Source organism: Scyliorhinus canicula, unplaced genomic scaffold, assembly GCF_902713615.1.
Source record: "Scyliorhinus canicula unplaced genomic scaffold, sScyCan1.1, whole genome shotgun sequence".
Lineage (NCBI taxonomy): Eukaryota > Metazoa > Chordata > Chondrichthyes > Carcharhiniformes > Scyliorhinidae > Scyliorhinus > Scyliorhinus canicula.
In genome coordinates, this window is record NW_024055484.1 from 4,776 (window position 1) to 25,968 (window position 21,193).

The 21,193-nt window shown below is 44.8% G+C and overlaps 1 pseudogene; it reads left to right on the forward strand.

Moving 5' to 3' along the window:
- Positions 1-768: 768 nt before the first annotated feature.
- LOC119960095 lies at positions 769-18,346 on the forward strand (annotated as a pseudogene).
- The last annotated feature ends 2,847 nt before the right edge of the window (positions 18,347-21,193 follow it).

Sequence of the window (21,193 nt, forward strand, 5' to 3'; positions counted from 1 at the left end):
TATCAGGCAAGCGGCTTCTTTTACTGCGAATGTTCACAGTGTCCTAGGCTCAGGGGGAGTTTGAGAAGTTCCAGGAGCGATATTGCATAATGTGACATTTTTTCGTTTCTACAGACCCACATTGTACACGGATAGCCACCTACACTGCAAGAGAATCACTTTGTTCATCTCCCGCATTTGGTTACAGAAATCAAAAAGAAAATTCCACTGATGAATTATACTTTATTGCTGTCACGGATTAAAAACTCGCCGTGTTTCAAATCAGACGAACAGGCGACTTATTCACTGTTAACATAGTTGAATTTATTTCTGTTCATCCAATTATGTTGAACAGTAGAAAAAAAAGGGACTTAACTTACAATGGAATTCGTTTTTTCACAGTAAAAGATAAATTCATTGCAGACAAAAAACTTGTGACAAAAAAGATTATTCTATTATATTAACAGATGCTCAAATGTAATTTCACCATTAGAACCAATGCAGACATTCCAAATTATCCATTCAGACAAATAAATGCCTCAATACAGATAAATGCTAACTTTGAACAATAATCTGTAAAAAATCTGAGTCCATTCTGTTGGGGGTGTGGAAGGTGGGACGTGGATCCAGTCGCCGCCTCCACCAGGGAATCAACAGGCGGCGCCTGGAAAGCCGCCCCCTTCTGCCGGGTATTTAAATGCCGCTCACTGGGACCCGAATCCAACAGTCCGGGAGCTGGTTTGTTCACTGAGTTCCTGACACAACCATTTCCCCCAAATGACCAGAAGGATGCGGTGGGCCATTTCTCTCAGTTTGTTGCTGACTTTCTTATCCCGTGAGTAGTTTTTATTGTCCAAGTCTCTCACTGTTACTGTCTCAGTGTTAGTCTCTCTCTGGAATGTTCCAGAGTCACCAGTCATTTCACCAGCATTAATCCTCGGGCTTTTTGATATATTTTTACAGGTGTCTAGTCGGATGTTGTGTTGACTCAGCCAGAGGCAGAGACCGGGCGTCCCGGAGGCTCCCTGACACTGACCTGTAAAACCAGCGGCTTCAGCCTTGGCAGCAACACCATGCATTGGATCCGACAGCTTCCCGGACAGGGGCTGGAGTGGCTGCTTTGGTACGACACTTCTTCCAGCAATGGCTACGCCGCAGAAATTCAAGATCGATTCACTGCTTCCACAGACACTTCGAACAATATCTTATCTTTGGCCATGACGAACCTGAAGGCCGAAGATACCGCCATCTATGATTGTACAGTGGACATAGTGGGTGGGATGGACTACTGGGGACAGGGGACCATGGTGACGGTGCCTGCAGGTAAGCACCAGTCAATTATTTCCAACTGTTTTATTTCAGTCGTAGTTTTATACTTTTTTGTATGTTCACAATTTATTCAGGGCAACACGGTTGCGCAGTTGTTAGCTGATATCTCAGGGCGCAGAGGTCCGAGATTGAAACCCGGCCCCAGGTCACTGTCTGTGTGCAGTTTACACATTCTCTTTTTTAAAAGTAAATTTAGAGTACCCAATTCATTTTTTCCAATTAAGGGGCAATTTAGCGTGGCCAATCCACCCAGTGTGCATATGGTTGTGTTGTGGGGGCGAAACCCACGCAAGAGTTTACACATTCTCGCCGTGTCTGCGTGGGTCTCAGCCCCACAACCAAACGATGTGCAGGCTAAATGGATTGGCCATAGTAAAATGCTGCTTGTTTGGAAAAACAATTGGGTACTTTAAATTTAGGAAAACAATTAATTCGTTCACTGAATCGTGGGTTTGGTGATTCTGTATTGGGATTTTGTCGCAATGTTTCATGTGATTCTGATGAAAAAGGTTATAGAATTACTCTGCCTCTTGACAAAAGTCGCTGCTCAGGGATTCAGTCCATGGTTGTTGTGATTTAAAAAAAAATGTTTTAGAGTATCCAATTCATTTATTTCCAATTAAGGGGCAATTCAGTATGACCAATCCACCTATGTGCACATCTTTGGGTTTTGGGGGTGAAACCCACGCAAACATGGGGAGAATGTGCAAGCTCCACGCGGATGATCACCCAGAGCCAGGATCGAACCTAGGACCTCGGCACTGTGAGGCAACAGGGCTGACCACTGCGCCACCGTGCTGCCCCCGGTTGCTGTGAGTTAGTGTTTATTTGCTGAGGATACTGTGTGGCCGGGTTATTTTAAATACCCAACGCAGCGTTTCTGCAATGTTTAATCTCGGTGACATCTGGTGGCTGCAAGTTTTACCACCTCCTGCACAAGTGTTAAAAATCGAACCCAACAAAATATGCTGAGGTTTATGTGTTACTTTATTGAACATGTTCTGCGTTTTCACAATGCTGATGATATTCTTCTAAGTTTCTGTTTAATTATTCATTCATTTTATGACAGGTGGATTTGGTGGCTTCTGGATTGATAATTTCTTAAAACGTTATGTTTGATTTTGTTGGAAGTGTTTTGAATTGAGCTGCTTCTCCATGAAACGAGTCCCAGGCCTTTGGTGATGTGATTTGGTGGTTTTCTGACGAATAGATTGTATCTGGGTGACTTTGAATAAATAAGATGTTTGAAACGGTTTGCCGTTTCTGCATTGTTTCTGCATTGTTCAAACTCGGTGACATTGAGCAGTTCCATGTTTTTGAATGGAATGTTTGAAGTTGCTTGATGCATGATTGTCGGCAGAAAACAAGCAGGGTTTTAGAGCAGTTTGGACATTAAACTAAGGCAGGGTTCAAGGCGTTCTTTCTGAACATAAATTATTACTGCAATCGCAGCCTGTGGCTTCTGCAATGTTTCGTCTAGGTGAGATTGATGGTTACAGCTACTGCAAATATTAAGTGTTTAAATATGTTTAAAATATGGTCCAATATGAATAAAACGCGGTAAACTTTCAATATTTGTTTTGGACACATTGCAGCTCCTCACAATTATATTGCTGTTATTACAGATTTTTATTTAGTTTGAAAATTGATACATTTGGTGGCGAGCTGGACTCGATGTTGAGATGTTTTTGAAATGTTAAGTTTTATTCTGTTCAATGTAGAATTGACCTGCTTCTCCATGAAACGGGGTTCAACTCCTCGATGATGAGTTTGATGTTTAACTGCTGAGGATAATGTGTGTCTGGGTGACTTTGATTAAGTACAATTTGTGAAGAGGTTTGGAGTTTCTGCATTGTTTATGCTCAGTGATATTAAGCGGTTACATGATTTGTGGTTAAATGCCAACGGTCTACGTGTTTAAATCTGCTTGAAACACGATTACAGGTAGAAAACAAGCAGGCGTTGGAAATTCAGAATGGAATAAAGGTATATTAGTATTTTATTAACTGACGATTACACGGTAGCATTGTGGATAGCACAATCGCTTCACAGCTCCAGGGTCCCAGATTCGATTCCGGTTTGGGGTCACTGACTGTGCGGAGTCTGCACATCCTCCCCGTGTGTGCGTGGGTTTCCTCCGGGTGCTCCAGTTTCCTCCGCAAGTCCAAAGATGTGCAGGTTACGTGGATTAGAACAAAGAACAAAGAAAATTACAGCACAGGTACAGGCCCTTCGGCCCTCCCAGCCTGCGCCGATCCAGATCCTTTATCTAAACCTGTCTCCTATTTTCCAAGGTCTACTTCCCTCTGTTCCCGCCCATTCATATAACTGTCTAGATGCTTCTTAAATGATGCTATCATACCCGCCTCTACCACCTCCGCTGGTAAAGTGTTCCAGGCACCCACCACCCTCTGCGTAAAAAACTTTCCACGCACATCTCCCTTAAACTTTCCCCCTCTCACCTTGAAATCGTGACCCCTTGTAACTGACACCCCCACTCTTGGGAAAAGCTTGTTGCTATCCCCCTGTCCATACCTCTCATAATTTTGTAGACCTCAATCAGGTCCCCCCTCAACCTCCATCTTTCCAACGAAAACAATCCTAATCTACTCAACCTTTCTTCATAGCTAGCACCCTCCATACCAGGCAACATCCTGGTGAACCTCCTCTGCACCCTTTCCAAGGCATTCACATCCTTCTGGTAATGTGGCGACCAGAACTGCACGCAGTATTCCAAACGTGGCCGAACCAAAGTCCTATACAACTGTAACATGACCTGCCAACTCTTGTACTCAATACCCCGTCCGATGAAGGCAAGCATGCTGTATGCCTTCTTGACCACTCTATCAACCTGCGTTGCCACCTTCAGGAAACAATGGACCGGAACTCCCAGATCTCTCTGCACATCAATTTTCCCCAAGACCCTTCCATTGATCATATAGTCCGCTCTTGAATTTGATCTTCCAAAATGCATCACCTCGCATTTGCCTGGATGAACTCCATCTGCCATTTCTCTGCCCAACTCTCCAATCTATCTATATTTTGTTGTATTCTCTGACAGTCCTCCTCGCTATCTGCAACTCCACCAATATTAGTATCATCTGAAAACTTGCTAATCAGACCACCTATACCTTCCTCCAGGTCAGTTATGTAGATCACAAACATCAGTGGTCCGAGCACGGATCCCTGTGGAATACCACTAGTCACCCTTCTCCATTTTGAGACACATCCTTCCATCACTACTCTCTGTCTCCTGGTGCCCAGCGAGTTCTTTGTCCATCTAGCTAGTACATCCTGAACCCCATACGACTTCACTTTTTCCATCAACCTGCCATGGGAACCTTATGGACATGATAAATTGCCCTTAGTGTTGGGTGGGGTTTCTGGGTTATGGGGATAGGGTGGAGGTATTAACCTTGGGTAGGGTGCACTTTCCAGGAGCCGGTGCAGACTCGATGGGCCGAATGGCCTCCTTCTGCCCTGTAAATTCTATGATGATTAAACCAAAAGATTACGTCATTCAGAACATAACAATTTACTGCAAGCTCATACTTCTTATTTAACAATTGTTCAAATTGGAGAGTAGTTATTATAATGTGGTAATATAACCCCATATTATCCAAAGATGTTTTCATATTAATATAATTAATCAGCAATCGCCTTTCACAATCCTGCTGCGCGCTGCACACTATTTGCATGACCGGAACATTTTCTAGCCTGAAAATATAATCTAATTGTGCCCGGAACTATTTTAACAATAACATACTGATTCTACACAGGTGTTCAGTTGCACAAGAGATTTTGGATTAATTTTTAGATCCCTGATTACGTTTGCAGTTACTTAAATAGGAATTTTATATTTCAGTTTGGCAATTTATGTATCCGGTTATTATATTCTTTCTGTGCAGCCACAACAATATGATTCCATATTGTTCACTGTGATTCTTGATTCCTTCAATGCCATTTGTAGATGGATAGTGAGATAATTGTCGCTAATCTAATCATAAACAGTTTTCTGTGATTTGGAAGTCACTGACAGTGAAGACATTTTTCTAATGATTCTATTTAAATTGCAGGAATGTTTAGACTGCACAGGGCTGGAGATTGACAAGTAACAGCTTGAAATTCAAACAGATTAATTTAATCAGAAAATGTGAATATGAGCTTTGCAATAATTAACAACAGCCAGTCTGATATAACTGTGCTGTACACAGTATAGAATTATAGTAAAAACAAGTGACAGAATAAAGAAAAGATCATATCTGATTCTCAAGCTTATTTATATTGAATATTAAATTAAACAACAAAATATCTGCTCCATTTGCTTATTATGTTTCAGTTTTGGAGAGGATCTGAATGAACAATTTTAACTGTGTTTTACACAGATTAATTTTGGATCTCCTTTCATTGAGCAGCAGTTTTAATAATTCAGTTGTCGGGATTGTCAAAATTATTGTCAGAAATACACACACACACACACATTATATATATATAGATAGATATACATACTTTATGTATCCGAGCTGAAAGTAAGATATATTTATGTATATATAAAGAGCGAGACGCTTATAGATTTATCGTGCGAATTAGACTCTGTGAATAGATGGAATTCAATGAGTTCAGAAATATTCATATTTCACATTTTTGCAGGTTCAAACAGGACGATTATTACCAAAAAGTAAAATGTAAAAATGTTATTAGATTTAATTTAAAATATCCTGGTCTGAATGTTTCCATCCGGTTATTTGAGGTTTATTGTTTAGCATTGCTTGACATTTAATTAAACGCAATTTATAAGCAAAGTTCCAGGCAAGATCTCGCTTTGAATTATATAAATTTTTCATTTTTTTATTATAGAGTGCAAATCATCCAACAAGGCTAACTGGCAATTAAAAACAACGTGCAATGCAATGACAGTTCGAACAAATCAAACATAAATGCTACAGTTCAGCTTTTAGAGAAATTTTTATTGTATCCAAAATGAATTTAGAAAGCAATACATTTCTGTGCTCAGGCCGATGATGTTCTTTGTCTCGATTATTTTGTGGTTACATTCACTTAAGAAATTGTGTCAATCAGGTAATCGGGTTACTCTTTTGTTTGTTTGTTTCATATCTCCGAATCTTTATCAATGACGTTAAACTGAATGCAATCTGTTATCGTCAATCGGAACAGGATGGCATGGTGGTGCAGTGGGCAGCACTGCTGCCTCACAGCACCGTGAATCTCGATTCGATCTCCGCCCTGAGTCGCTCCGCTTTGGAGTTGCACGTGCACCCTGTGTCTAGGTGGAGATCCACGGCTCCAAAATTGTGCAGGATAGGGGAATTGGACACGTTAAAGTGCCCCTTAATTGGAAAAGAATATTTGATGTGATTGTTTTCAGCCAATATGAATGTTGCACAGTTCGGACAGACAGAATTAGTTACAAGGCAAAGGGAGTTTTTAATAAATATCAGTTTAATTTCAAAGAGGTTATTGTTGTTGTCTAAAGTTGACCACTTATCAATTAGAATAAAGCAGTGTGAATAATTCATCGTCTCGTATTTCAGGGACTGTGCTTTGATTTATTTCTTCAAAAACGTGGATCTGTGAGGATTGCGAAAATTTGACTTTATGTTAGTTAAGCCGCCTCTGAACTGAGATCCTTACCCCAGATTGTGACAGTCATAATGAACAACTCAGCAACACCAGACAAGGGTGGCATGGTGGTGCAGTGTTTAGCACTGCCTCCTCCCAGGGCTGAGGACCCGCATTCGATCCGAGCCCTGGGTCACTGTCTGTGTGGACTTTGCATATTCTCCCCATGTCTGCGCGTGCCTCACCCCCACAACCCAAAGCTGTTCAGAGTAGTTGGTTTGGCGACGCTAAACTGCCCCTTCATGAAAACAGGAAGAATTGGGTACTCTAAATTGATAGAAGAAGAAACTCAATACAGACTGGAGGAGATGTGGGTATATTTTAACCACTGATGTATCTAGCTTTGGAATGTTAGACTACGCAATGCAGATGGAGCTTTATTCTATTTTATTCAGTGCTGCACCAGTCCTTGACCTATTTACTGGGGCAGTGGAAAGGGGGCAATTAGTCTAAATATTAATGATCATCTTATTCAGGAACTGTAGAGTCTGTGGTATGACTAACATTTGTTGTCTCTGCTTAATTGCCCATTGAGAAAGTGATGACTTGAATAATTCTTGAATAACTGCAGTCCATATGGCGCAGGTACACCCGCAGTGTTGTGATGGAGAGTGTTCCAGGGTTTTGACCAAACGAGAGTGAAGGAACGGCAGTATAGTTTCCAGTTAGGATGGATAGTGTGTGGTAGGGAAGGGCACAACCAATTGCTGGTGCTCCCATGCATCTGGTGTTCCTGTCGTTCTGCAACATAGAACATACAGTGCAGAAGGAGGCCATTCGGCCCATCGAGTCTGCACCGACCCACTTTAGCTCTCAGTTCCACCCTATCCCCGGAACCCAATAACCCTTCCTGAACGTTTTCGTCACTAAGGGCATTTATCATGGCCAATCCACCTAACCTGCACATCTTTGGACTGTGGGAGGAAACAGGAGCATCCGGACGAAACCCACGCAGCCACGGAGAGAACCTGCAGACTCCACACAGACAGTGACCCAGAATGCAATCCAGTTGTGACCCTGGCGCTGTGAAGCCACAATGCTATCCACTTGTTCTATCGTGCTGCCTCGGTGGTAGGTGGTTGACGTTGCAATTTGGAAGGTGCTTTCGATGGAGTCTTGGAAAGTTGCTGCAGTTCATCTTGTACATCATAGACACAGCTGCCACTGCTTGTCGGTGATGGGGGAGTGAATGTTTAAGACGGTGAATGGGGGCTAATTTGGCGGGACGCTTTGTCCTCGACCGTGTTGAATTTCTTGAGTTTTTTTAGAATTTCACTCAGTGCAGCAAGTTCCAAATCTTCAATCACAGACCTGACGTGTAGGTGGTGACGTTCCTTTAGGTGATAATGTTAAAGATCGGAGGTGCGGTGGCACAGGGGTTAGTACTGCCGCCTCAGTGTTAGAGACCCGTGTTCGATTCAGACCTCGGGTGGAGATTGCACATTTTTCCAGTGTTTGTGTGGGCTTCTTCCGGGTGCTGCAGTTTCCTCTTACAATCTAAAGATATGCATGCTACATGGATTGGACATGCTAAATTGTTCCAAGGTGGAGCTACGGGGATAGGGTGAGAAATTGTGTCTAGGTAGTGTGATCTCTCAGAGGGTCGGTGCAGGCTCAATGGGCCGAATGCCTCCTTCTGCGCTGGAGGGAGTCCATGTTGCATTTTGTATCAAACCAATGTCGTGTCTCCATTCTTGCAGTAAGAGACAGGAACTTTTGTGGGGAGGGGTGGAAATTTTACTCTATATCTTAACGTGGCCTGTACCTGACATGAGAGCCTTTCCCCGCAGAGGTCAAGTAGGCGGAACATCGAACTAACGAGCTGGAGCTATCCAATCAGATAACGGGAAATAAATTGTTCCATTGCTGGGTGAAATTACGCGCATTTTAACAATATTTCTTATTTAACAATAAGTCAGTGGACGACATTTTGATAACGATAATCTTTATTATTGTCACAAGCAGGCTTACATTAAAACTGCAATGAAGTTACTGTGAAAACCCCCTGGTTGCCAAAATACGGCGCCTGTTCGGGTACACTGAGAGAAAATTCAGAATGTCCAATTCACGTCATAGCATGTCTTTGGACTGTGGGAGGAAACCGGAGCACCCGGAGGAAACCCACGCATACACGGAGAGAACGTGCAGACTCCGCGCAGTGAGCCAAGCCAGGAAGCGAACCTCGGACCCTGGAGCTGTGAAGCAACCATACGACCGTGCCGCAGCTGCCAAAGACCGAAATGATTCTCCAACTCATGTTCTGCAAGCCGGATTATGCTCACCGTGAGAGTGGATGCGAGTATGTGTGGAGTGTGCGCGTGAATGAGACTATGGAAACTGGGAGTGAGCCATCCTGACACACACACACACATTTCACTCTCTCACCCGCAAACACACACACACACACACACTCATACTCTGACATATTCTCCCTTACACACACTCACTCATCCTATCACAGTTACATTCTCACTCTTAGACATTCCCTCCCTCACGCACCCCCGCACAGACTATGAATTACACCTGTGCTTCTGTCTCTCACACGCACTCTCTCTCAAAACACAAACATGTAATCACGTTCTCCCATGCACTCACATGGTGACGGAGAAAGCACTCAGACGCACATACTCACACTCTCTTACAAACAGACACACTCTCTCAAATTCACCTTTCTACCGACACATTTTCTCTCTCACTCTCTCTCTCACACACACTACCCGTCTCTCACAGACTCTCTGCTAGGCACATGCCCTCTTCATATAACATACATCCTCTCACGTGCTCTCTCTCCCACATGCACACTCTCAGGGACAAACGCACACAATTTATCTCTGTCTTTCATCCGCCCGCTCTCTCCCACACTCTATCACACACACATTCGGTCTCTCTCACACACTTACTCAGACACACTCTCACACAAAGGGTCTCTCTCACACAACATCCCTCACATAAACAGTATCTCGCTCACACACTCCCTACCACACACACGTTCCATTAAACACTCTCTCACATGCATACTCTCCCTACCACGCAAACACATACAGACAGACTCAGATCCACGCCTACTCTCTCTCCCAGAGACACATACTGACTTACAGACGGACGCTATCTCACTCCCTCACACCGTTCTTTATCACAAAGTGCTGCTGATTGTGAAGTACACGTCTCAGTTAGCTGGATTGTGACGTACACATCTCAGTTAGGTGGATTGTGACGTACACATCTCAGTTTGCTGGATTGTGACGTACACAGCTCGGTTAGCTGGATTGTGATGTACACAGCTCGGTTAGCTGGACTGTGACGTCCACAGCTCAGTTAGTTAGATTGTGACGTACACAGCTCAGTTAGCTGGATTGTGATGTACACAGCTCAGTTAGTTAGATTGTGACGTACACACAACCCAGTCAGCTGGATTGTGACGTACACACAACCCAGTTAGCTGGATTGTGACGTACACAGCTCAGTTAGCTGGACGGCTGGTTCGTGATGAGGAACGATCCCAACAGCGCGGGTTCGATTATTGTACCAGCTGACCTTATTCATAAAGGGCCCCATTCTCAACCGTGCCACTCACCTCAGGTATAGTGACCCTCAGGTTAAAGCACCACTAGTCAGCTCTCAAAAGGAGAGCGCAGTCTCCGTGACTACGGCACCATTTGCATTGTTGAAATAATGGGGAAACCTCCTGCTTCTCTTTCATTTTAATAAACGTTACACCATTCATATGGCACCAAAATGCCATTTTTTATCCGGTGGGAGAGCAGGAGTAAGATGTGAGCTCCGAGTGAGGAGGCAAAGAGGTATGAATCTCAAATGAGAGACTAATAGAAGCTTAAATGTCGATGTAACTTTTAATGGGGAAATGTTAGCATAAACGCATAGCTTGAGGCACATTTTGAAATGTTTGGTTACTTAAACTCAAATATAGAGTCTAACTTGTTGAATGGGCCATTCTCTCCCAGCGACACCGTCTCCGCCCACTCTCTACAGTCTGGTCTCCTCCTGTCAACAACACAACACCGACGGCTCCGTGACCTACGGCTGTTTGGCGATGGACTACTCCCCAGAAATCACCAGCCTTACCTGGAAGAAAGATGGGCAGCCGATCACCACTGGAGTTAAGAAATATCCGTCAGTGAGAAACAAGAAGGGAACCTACACCCTGAGCAGCCAGTAAACCATCACCGAGTCAGAGGGGGGATGCAGCAACATCAGCTGTGAGGTTCGACACAGCGGCTCAGACAAGAGCATTGAAATGCGTAAGTGTTGTCGAACATGTGAAAACAGAAACGCTGTGATTAATTTATTCATAACTTTGGTTATGACACATTTATGGCACACTACACAGTTCGGATTCCAGAAAATAATATTGAGCGCAGAGTAACTGTGAAAAAATAATAAGTCAGTTTATTTGTTACAACATCTTCTGCAATAATGTCTAACTTATGGTCCTTGAAGTTCCTAGAAATGACATCCATCCACATGTTCTCCTCACCGTGAGTCCCAATGAAGAAATCACAAGACAGAAATTTGCAACCATCATCTGTTCAATCATCCATTTCCAGCCAAATTCAATCACGGTGAAGTGGCTGAAGAATGGACAATCCGTGGGTTCAGGAATTGTCACCTCTCCCGCCTGTGAAGTGAACGGGAACTTCTCGGCGAGCAGTCGGCTGACAGTCTCCGCTGGGGAATGGTTCAGCAAAGCGGTCTATACCTGCCAGGTCACTCATCAAGAGGTCACCCGAAGTCTCAACATCGCGTCGTCTGGTAAGAGACACAGACAGGGGAAACTATAGATCATCCTGCACTCTGATGTTAATCAACACCAGAAATGTATTGAAGTTAATGCAAAGCACAGATCAATTTCTAATTTACTGCCTACTTTGTGATTCATTCTAATGTAAGAGCTGCATTGGACTTGCTCACCATTCAAGATTTGATCAAAACAGCAAATAATACTTCCCTTTACTTTGAAGACCTTTAGTGAGTGAGGTGGACTTGATATCAGCTTTATCCTGAGACAGCGGATTGGAACATAGAACATTACAGCGACCTCGATGTTGCACCGACCTGTGAAACCACTCTAAAACTCATCTACGCTATTGCCTTAACATCCATATGTTTATCCAATGACCATTTAAATGCCATTAATGTTGGCGAGTCTACTACTGTTGCAGGCAGGGCATTCCACGCCCTTACCACTCTCTGAGTAAAGAACCTACCTCTGACATCTATCCTATATTCATCTTCCCTCAATTTAAAGCTATTTCCCCTCGTGCTAGACATCTCCATCCGAGGAAAAAGCTCTCACTGTCCACCCTATCTAATCCTCTGATCATCTTGTATGCCTCAATTAAGTCACCTCTTAACCTTCTTCTCTCTAACGAAAACAGCCTCAAGTCCCTCATCTTCCCTCAAAAGATCTTCCCTCCATACCAGGCAACATCCTGGTAAATCTCCTCTACACCCTTTCCAATGCTTCCACATCCTTCCTATAATGCGGTGACCAGAACTGCACGCAATACTCCAAATGCGGCCGCAACAGAGTTATGTACAACGGAAATGAAAAAAATGAAAATTGCTTACTGTCACCAGTAGGCTTCAAATGAAGTTACTGTGAAAAGCCCCTAGTTGCCACATTCCGGCGCCTGTTCAGGGAGGCTGTTATGGGAATACAAACCATGTTTGTGGCTTGCTTTGGTCTGCTTTCAAAGCCAGCGATTAGCCCAGTGAGCTAAACAGCCCCTGCAACTGCAACGTGACCTCATGGCTCCGAAGCTCAATCCCTCTACCAATAAAAGCTAACACACCGTACGCCTTCTTAACAGCCCTCTCAAAGTGGGTGGCAACTTTCAGGGATCTATGTACATGGACACAGAGATCTCTCTGCTCATCCTCACTACCAAGAATCTTGGATTTGAGAGGCAGCGGGTGTCTGGAACGCTTTACTGCTGACAGCTCCGGGGGAAAGTGTTGGAAAGTTCATCCAACCTATTTATAATTCAGCCTTCATTACTTAATTCCAGAGATCAGGAACAGTGTATTCTGCATTGGGAATACTGCAATGCAGTTGTTAGATGGATTCCAGGGCTGAACGACTTTGACAATGAGAATAGCGATTAGCACTGCTACATCTTAGCGCCACGACCCCGGTTTCGATTTTGGTTTTGGCTGACTGCCAAACTGTAAGGAGTTTCTACATCCTCCCCGTGTGTGCTTGGGTTTCCTCCGGGTACTCCGGTTTCCTCCCACAGTCCAAAGATGGGCAGGTTAGGTAGATTGGCCGTGCACAATTGTCCTTTAGAGTCTAGCGGTTCCATGGGGTCATAGGGTTATGGGGAAGGGCGGGGGAGTGGTTGTTGGTAGGGTGCTCTTTCGAGGGTCGGTGCAGACTCGATGGACCGATTGGTGCACTTCTTCACGGTAGTGATTCTATAATAGGTTTCACAGACACGCTGCTTACCACTGTACAAAGAACAAAGAAAAGTACAGCAAAGTCCTCCACGCCTGCGCCGCTCAATGTGCCCTATCTAAAAAGAACCCTCTGTCCTTACTGGGTCCATATCCCTCTATTTACTCCCTATTCATGTATCCATCCAGATATCGCTTAAATGTTGCTAATGTACCGGGTTCCACCACATCCTTTGGCAGTGCATACCAGACATCCACCACTCTCTGCGCGATAAAACCTATCCGCACATCTCCCGTAAACTTTCCCTCTCTCATCTTTAACCTGTGGCCCCTTGTAATTGACACTCCATCCTTGAAAAAAACCTCTGACAGCAAACCTGCCTAATTCTCTCAGAATTTTGTAGACCTCTATCCGGTGTCCCCTCAGCCTCCGTCTTGGCAGTAAAAGCATTCCTAGTTTTTTTCAAATGCTCCTCATAGCCAACACCTTCAAGAGCAGGCAGCACCCTGGTGAACCTTCTTTGCACTCTCTCCAAAGCGTCCACGTTCTTCTGATAATGTCGTGAAAAGAATTGCACGCAATACTCCAAATGCAGCCGATCCAAACTTTTATATAGCTGCAACATGATTTCCCAACTCCTGCACTCAATGCCCTGGCTGATGAAGGGAAGCATGCCATTTGCCTTCATAATCACCGTGGCCACCTATGTTACCACTAGAGAACTGTGGACCTGCATGCCAAGGTCCCTTTGTATGTTAATGGTCCAAGCGTTCTGCCATTTACGGTATAATTCATAACCACATATGATCCTCCAAAATGCATCACCTCACATTTGTCCGGATTAAACTCCGTCTGCTATTTCTGTGCCCAAGTCTCCAATCTATCTATCCCACTTGTACCCTCTGACCATCCTCGGAACAATCGGCAATTCCGCCAATTTCGTGTCATCCGCAAACTTGTTATCAGACCACCCACATTTGTCTCCAGATCTTTGATCTCTGCTGAACACCACTAGTTACAGATATCCATTCAGAAAAAAAACCCTTCCACTATTACTCTCTGTCTTCTATAACAAAGCCAGTTCTGTTCATCGACGATCTTTCGAGGTTGTTATTTCGAAGTTGATTCATTCCCATTTAGAGAGTAAAGGTTGAATACCACTGTCCTGATTCTGAAGATGAAACGTGGGTTGATTTTCATGTTTTCATTCACAGATCCTTCCCTTTGCACTGTTCCCTCAGTAACAATACTGCCACCGCCAATAGAACAGGTCTTACTGGAGGCGACTGTAACCATAACCTGCGTCATTTCGAATGCTCCTTATGGAGTCAACATGTCCTGGAGTGAAGCGAAGAACCCGCTGAAATCAGAGATTGCCGACCAGCCTGGGGCAGATACTGAGAGCGTGGTCAGGAAATTAAACATCTCGACACAAGCCTGGCTAAGTGGGGCTGTGTTTGACTGTGTGGCGAGACATCAGGACCTGCCAACTCCTTTGAGTAATTCGATCCATAAGAAAATAGGTGAGCGTTGAGATTAAAGCAATAAGTGAGCCATTGTGTCTATTTCTAGTGTCAGTGCAACGTTCAATATTTCGCATTCAGTGTATTTCTGATCTACTTTGATTGATAATTCCACTAACTAAACAATCTGGAGTGGCAGACGATAAGGTGGAAAATAATATGCAGACGACTGAACAGTGAATTGAAGGCGGTGATATTGGGTTTAGATGGAGCAAGACCATCGACTAGAAGATGTAAGAGCAGATCAAGGCCATTGGGTCCATTGAGACTGGCTGGCATTCAGCGAGACCGTGACTGATCTCAGGCAATCCTCAATTCCACTTTCCTGCCTTAACCCCATATCCCTTTATTTCCTTACTGATTCAAAATCCATCTATCTCAGCCTTGAACACACTGAACGATGCAATTCCTACACCTTTCGCACCACAGAATTCCACAGATACGCTGCCAACCGAGAAAAAAAATTCCTCCTCATGTCTGCCTTAAATGGCGATGCCTTCATTTAAGATTAAATCCTCAGGTCCAAGAATCTTCCACAAGGGATAGGAACCTTTCGGCATTTACCCTGTCAAACCGTCTGAGAATGATTTATGTCGCAATTAGGTCGCCTTCATATTTCTAATATCCAGTGAGTATAGACCCAATCTACTCAGCCACTCTTCATAAGAAAATCCATACCCGGGATCAACATCATGAACATTCTCTGGACTGCTTCGAAAACCAATATGTCATCCTTCCCAAAGTGTTCAAAGAACATCAGGTGTGATTTTGCTGGTGCACTGTGTAGTTTTATCAACACTTCGCTATCTTTATATAGCATTCCCTTCAAAATAAAGCTCAACATTCAATGCACCTTCCCTGTTACCCAACAACTTGCATGCTAGCTTTTTGCGATGGCTGCAGGAGGATGACAAATCCTTCTTCGGTACAGTTTTCTGCTGCCTTTCTCCATCTAAATAACATTCAGCTCCTTTATTCCTCCTACCGAAGGAGGTATAATCTCACATTTTCCTACATCATGTTCCTTTTGGTAAATTTCCCCCCAATCACTTAATCTGACTATCCCTGTGTAGATTACCTGTGTCATTCTCGCCACTTGCTTTCCTTATTTAAAAAAATATTTTCAGTAAAGGGCGTTTTGCATACAAATATAAAAATCATAGAAAACATAACAATAACATTATGATAGAAACAACTCCAAGGGTGACATGGTGGCGCAGTGGTTAGCACGGCTTTCTCATGGTGTAGAGGATCTGGATTTGATCCTGGACCCGGGTCACTGTCCGTGTGGATTTTGCGCATTCTCCCTGCGTCTGCGTGAGTTTCACCCCCACAACCCCAAGGTTGCAGGGTAGGTGGTTTGACCACGCTATACTGGCCCTTAATTGTAAGAAATTAAAAGATGGAAAAAACTCCCCCCAGGTACAATAAACACCCCAGATCTACCATATTCCCTAACACCCATCCCACCAATCTACCCGCCCCCTCAACTTTTGCCCCCACCCCCACCCCCGCACAACGAGAACAACCCCTAACTCTCCTCCGGCTGAAACTTTAATTCACCATGAAGAAATAATAAATGCCTTCCACACCGGGTGAACTTTATCTTCTCCAAATGCAGGAAATCTGCCAGCTTGCTCAACCACATCCCCATCTATGGCAGCGGTCAGAATCGCCAGCTGAGCAAAATCCGTCCCCGGGCTATCAGGGAGGCAAATGCCAAGGTGGGCCACTCATTCTTCGTCCACCGCAGCAAAAAAACGGCTCATCCTCGTGACCCTCATGTGGGGGTTGTGCACCACCTTAATTTGGATGAGGCTCAACCTGCACACGACGAGGATGCGTTCACCCTCCTGAAGGTACCTTCCACGCCCCGGACCGCACCCCCTCACCAACCCCTCCTACCATTTGCGCTTGATCTTCTCCTCCAGAACGGCCTCTATGTCTATCAGCTCTTCATACATGTTGGACACTCCCCTCTCCAATATTATCCTCAATCAGCAGCTTATCGTGCAACACCGGAGGTGGCAGCTCTGGGAAGGACCACACCTCGCTCCTCCCACCGGAACCCCCCCCCCCCCCCCCCCCCCCCCCCCCCGCCCCACCGCCACCACCACCACCTTACCTGCAGGTATCTGAACCCATTTCTCTTAGGCAATCCGTATACTTCATCGATTACCTCCAGTCCTGAAAACCTACCCCCTGCAAACGTGGCAATAGTACATTAACTTATCAAACGCTGTTTCGAAATTAATGTATATTATATCTACTGGCTCCGCTTTCTCTAGGCTGCTTGTTATCACCTCAATTAATTGCAATCAATTTGTTGAGAATGATTTCCCCTTCATAATAATAATAGCCAGTAGGCTTCACTGAAGTTACTGTGAAAAGCCCTTAGTCGCCACATTCCGGCGGCTGTTCAGAGAGGCCGGTAATAAATTGAACACGCTCCGGTGGCATTGATGGGCATTATAAACCAGTTGTTTAGCCCTCTGTGCTAAACCATCCTCGGCACTATCAGCAACTCTGCCAATTTTGTGTCAGGAAACCGTGCTGACTCCATTTGATGATATTGTGTATTTCTAAATGCTGTGCTATTACATCGTTATAATGGACACTAAGGGATTGCCACTGACAGATGTTAATGTCAGTGGCCTACAGTTACATGCTCTTGACTCCCTTTTGGAATCAATCAGGGTGTTCCATTGGCAGTTTTACAATCCTCTGGGAGTAATGTGGTGGCGGCGATGGCGGGGGGGGGGGGGGGTGGCGTAGGGGCGGGCGGGGTTCCGGTGTGTGGAGCTGATACACCAGCACAGGACAGTGGGTCCGAATGGCCTGTTTCCATGCCATACACTTTCTGAAACTTTCTGTTCCAGTCCGTAAATTCTCAGGGAAAAGGATTGTGTCCACCTCTGCTCCGAGCTGGGAAACCGGACAGATCCCAAAGTGGGAAATGGAAACCTTTAAAATCCAACACAAAACACATTTCTCCCACATCGAACCCGCGGTTCCATTGTCTCCGGAATTCCCCATTTTATTAACATTTATTGTACATTTTCTGCAGATCCCAACCCGCGGGAACCGTCCGTCTCTGTCCTCCTGCCCTCGGCTGAAGATGTCTCCGCTCAGAGATTCGTCTCCCTCAGCTGCTTAGTGAGAGGTTTCTCCCCTTGAGAGATCTTCGTCAAGTGGACCGTCAATGACATGCCGGTGAATCCCGGGAACTACAAGAACACCGAGGTGATGGCGGAGAACGGCAATAGCTCCTTCTTCATGTACAGCCTGTTATCCATTGCAGCGGAGGAGTGGGCCAGCGGCGCTTCTTACTCCTGTGTGGTGGGACATGAAGCCATCCCCTTGAAGATCATCAGCAGAACGGTTAATAAATCCAGCGGTAAACTGAGTTTTTTAAGCGTTTCCCTTGGCTCTAATTGACACCGTTAATTAATGTAAATGAGAAACTATTGGTTATATTTCGAACTACAATAGAAAGAATAAAGATTTTTTGATCCCCCTCCAAATGTGATTGAACGACACAGCGTTTTATTAATAGTGCATCCGCTTTCCTGGTGTCAGACATCTTCAATTAGACTCAGATTTGTACAGATCTCGGACCCATGTTCAGTGCAGGGAATGACACAGTGGCGTAATGTTTAGAACTGCTGCCTCACGGTCCCGAGGAGCCTGTTCTATCCCACCTCGGGTTACTATTATGTCGAGTTGCACATTCTCCCCGTATCTGTGTGGGTCTCACCCCCACAGCCCAAAGATATACGAGCCGGTAGATTGGAACATAAACAAGTGGGTACATGAAAAAAATAGAAACCACCTGGTGTACAGACAGAGTCAAACTAATTCATAACAGGATTGCGCAAAGTATATTTATTGATGGGAAATCGGACAAGTTCCCATTTTAGGCGCGAGTGGCACGGTGGAGTAGTGGTGCAGTGGTTAGCACTGCTGCCTGCAATGATGAAGACCAGGTTTCAAATCCCGTCTCTGTCCATGTGGAGTTTTCACATTCTCTCCGTGTCTACGTGGGTTTCGCCTCCACAACTCCAACGTTTACAAGATAGATGGATTTGCCAAGCTAAATTGCCCCTTAATTGGGAAAAAAGTTGAGTGTTCTAAGCTTATTTTTTTAAAAATCCCATTTCAGATAAACACATCACATTTAGATTTCCGTGTTCCTCCTACTCTCATTGTCTATCTCTTTATAATTGATGGTAGTTTCAAATTGTTGCATCACACCCACTGGAATTGAATTGAGGATCAAACAGAAACATGGACCAGCAATCCACCGTCAAAGAGAGAGGAAAGGGGAATTGTTAATGCACTGCTCCCCACTTTTCCAACAAAGAGAGGGAGAGGGACATTACCTACTCCGTAGTAACCCGCTTGCCTCACAAATAGAAGGGGAGGGGCAATAGTTAATGCACTAACCTCACTTCCCCAACAAATACAGGGAGGAGGAACATTAGCTAATCCACTGTACCTGCGCTTCCCCAACAAAGAGATGGGGAGGGGTATTATTTTATGCATTGTAACCACATTTCCCCAAGAAAGATGTTGGGCATTAGTTAATCGACGGTCCCCCCATTCACCCAACAAATACAGGGAGGAGGAACATTAGCTAATCCACTGTACCCGCGCTTCCCCAACAAAGAGCTGGGGAGGGCCATTAGTTAACCCATTGATCCGCCATTACCCCGACAAAGAGACGGGCAGGATAACTAGACAATCCATTGTGCCCCGTTCCCCAAAAAAGGTAGGGGAAGGGGATTATTTAACCAAATGTAGCCCACTTCCCTAGAAGCGCGTGGGAGGGGCATTTTTAGTTGTGCTTTACCCCACGTCACCAGCAATGAGCTGGGGATTAGCATTAGTTAATCCACTGTAACCCCACTTTCCCAACATAGAGAAGCGAGGGATATTAATGAACCCACTTACCCCCACTGTACCCCAACAAAGGGAGGATGAGGGGCTTTAGTTAACCTACTGTAATTCCATTTCCACAAAATATATCGGTGAAGGCCATTAGCTTTGCACTGGATCTCCGCTTCCACAACAAAGAAATTGGAGGGTAAATGCTTAAACCACTGTACCCCAACTTCCTCAACAGAGCTCGAGGAGGGGCACTAGTTCGTTCACTGTATTTAATGTAGTTAATTCCCCAACAAATTGAGGGGGAGGGCGTTTGCTAATTAATTGGACCCGCACTCCCCCAGTATAGAGAGGGGATGGGCATTAGAGAAGCCAGTGATCCGCCATATCCCCTACAAAGAAAGGGGGATAGGAATTACTTAATCTATAGTGCCCGCACACCACTACATAGAGAGGTGGAGGGGCAATAGTTAATCCACTATACTTCCCCAACTAAGAGAACCGGAGGGAAATTTGTTAATCTACTAGACCGCCACTCCCCAACAACGAGATAGGGGAGGGCATTTGTTAATCTACCATACGCACACTTCACCAATACAGAGAGTGGAGGGGCATTAGTTAATCCACTGTATCCCCACTTCCCCAAAAAAGAGCGTGGGAGGGCATAAATTAATCCACTGTACCCCACTTCCCCAACAGAGGGAGGGGAGTGGTATTAGTTAATCCATCGTACACCACTTCTCCAACAGAGAAAACTGAAGAGCAAAGCCTGAAACTATTTTGCTGCACGTCACCAAGAAAGAGAGGAGAAAGTGCATTTGGCAGCTGATTGTATGGCCATCTCCTCAAAGCCGCGAATCGAAAAGGAAACTGCTGAACCCAGCAGGGAGAAAGAAACAATGAACGCACAGGTTATTTACCGCAGGTTTCAGTGCTGGGACCCCCAGCTGTTCACAATACATAGAACATACAGTGCAGAAGGAGACTATTTTGCCCATCGAGTCTGCACCGACCCACTTAAACCCTCACGTCTACCCTGTCCCGTAGCCTAATAATCCCTCCTAACCTTTTTGTTGACTAAGGGCAATATAGAATGGTCAATCCACCTTTGGACTGTGGGAGGAAACCGGAGAACCCGGAGGAAACCTAAGCAGACATGGGGAAAACCTGCAGACTCTGCACAGACAGTGACCCAGCGGGGTATCGAACCTGGGACCACGGTGCGATCCACTTGTGCTACCACACTGCCCAATATTCATTAATTGTTTTGACGAAGGAATTGCAGGCAATATTTCAAGATTTGCAAAGGATACTAAGTTTGCTGGCAGTGTGTGCTGTGAGTAGGATACAAAGAGGCTTCAGGGTTACTTGGACAGGCTGGCTGAGTGAGAAACCACTTGGCAAATGCAATATAATGTGG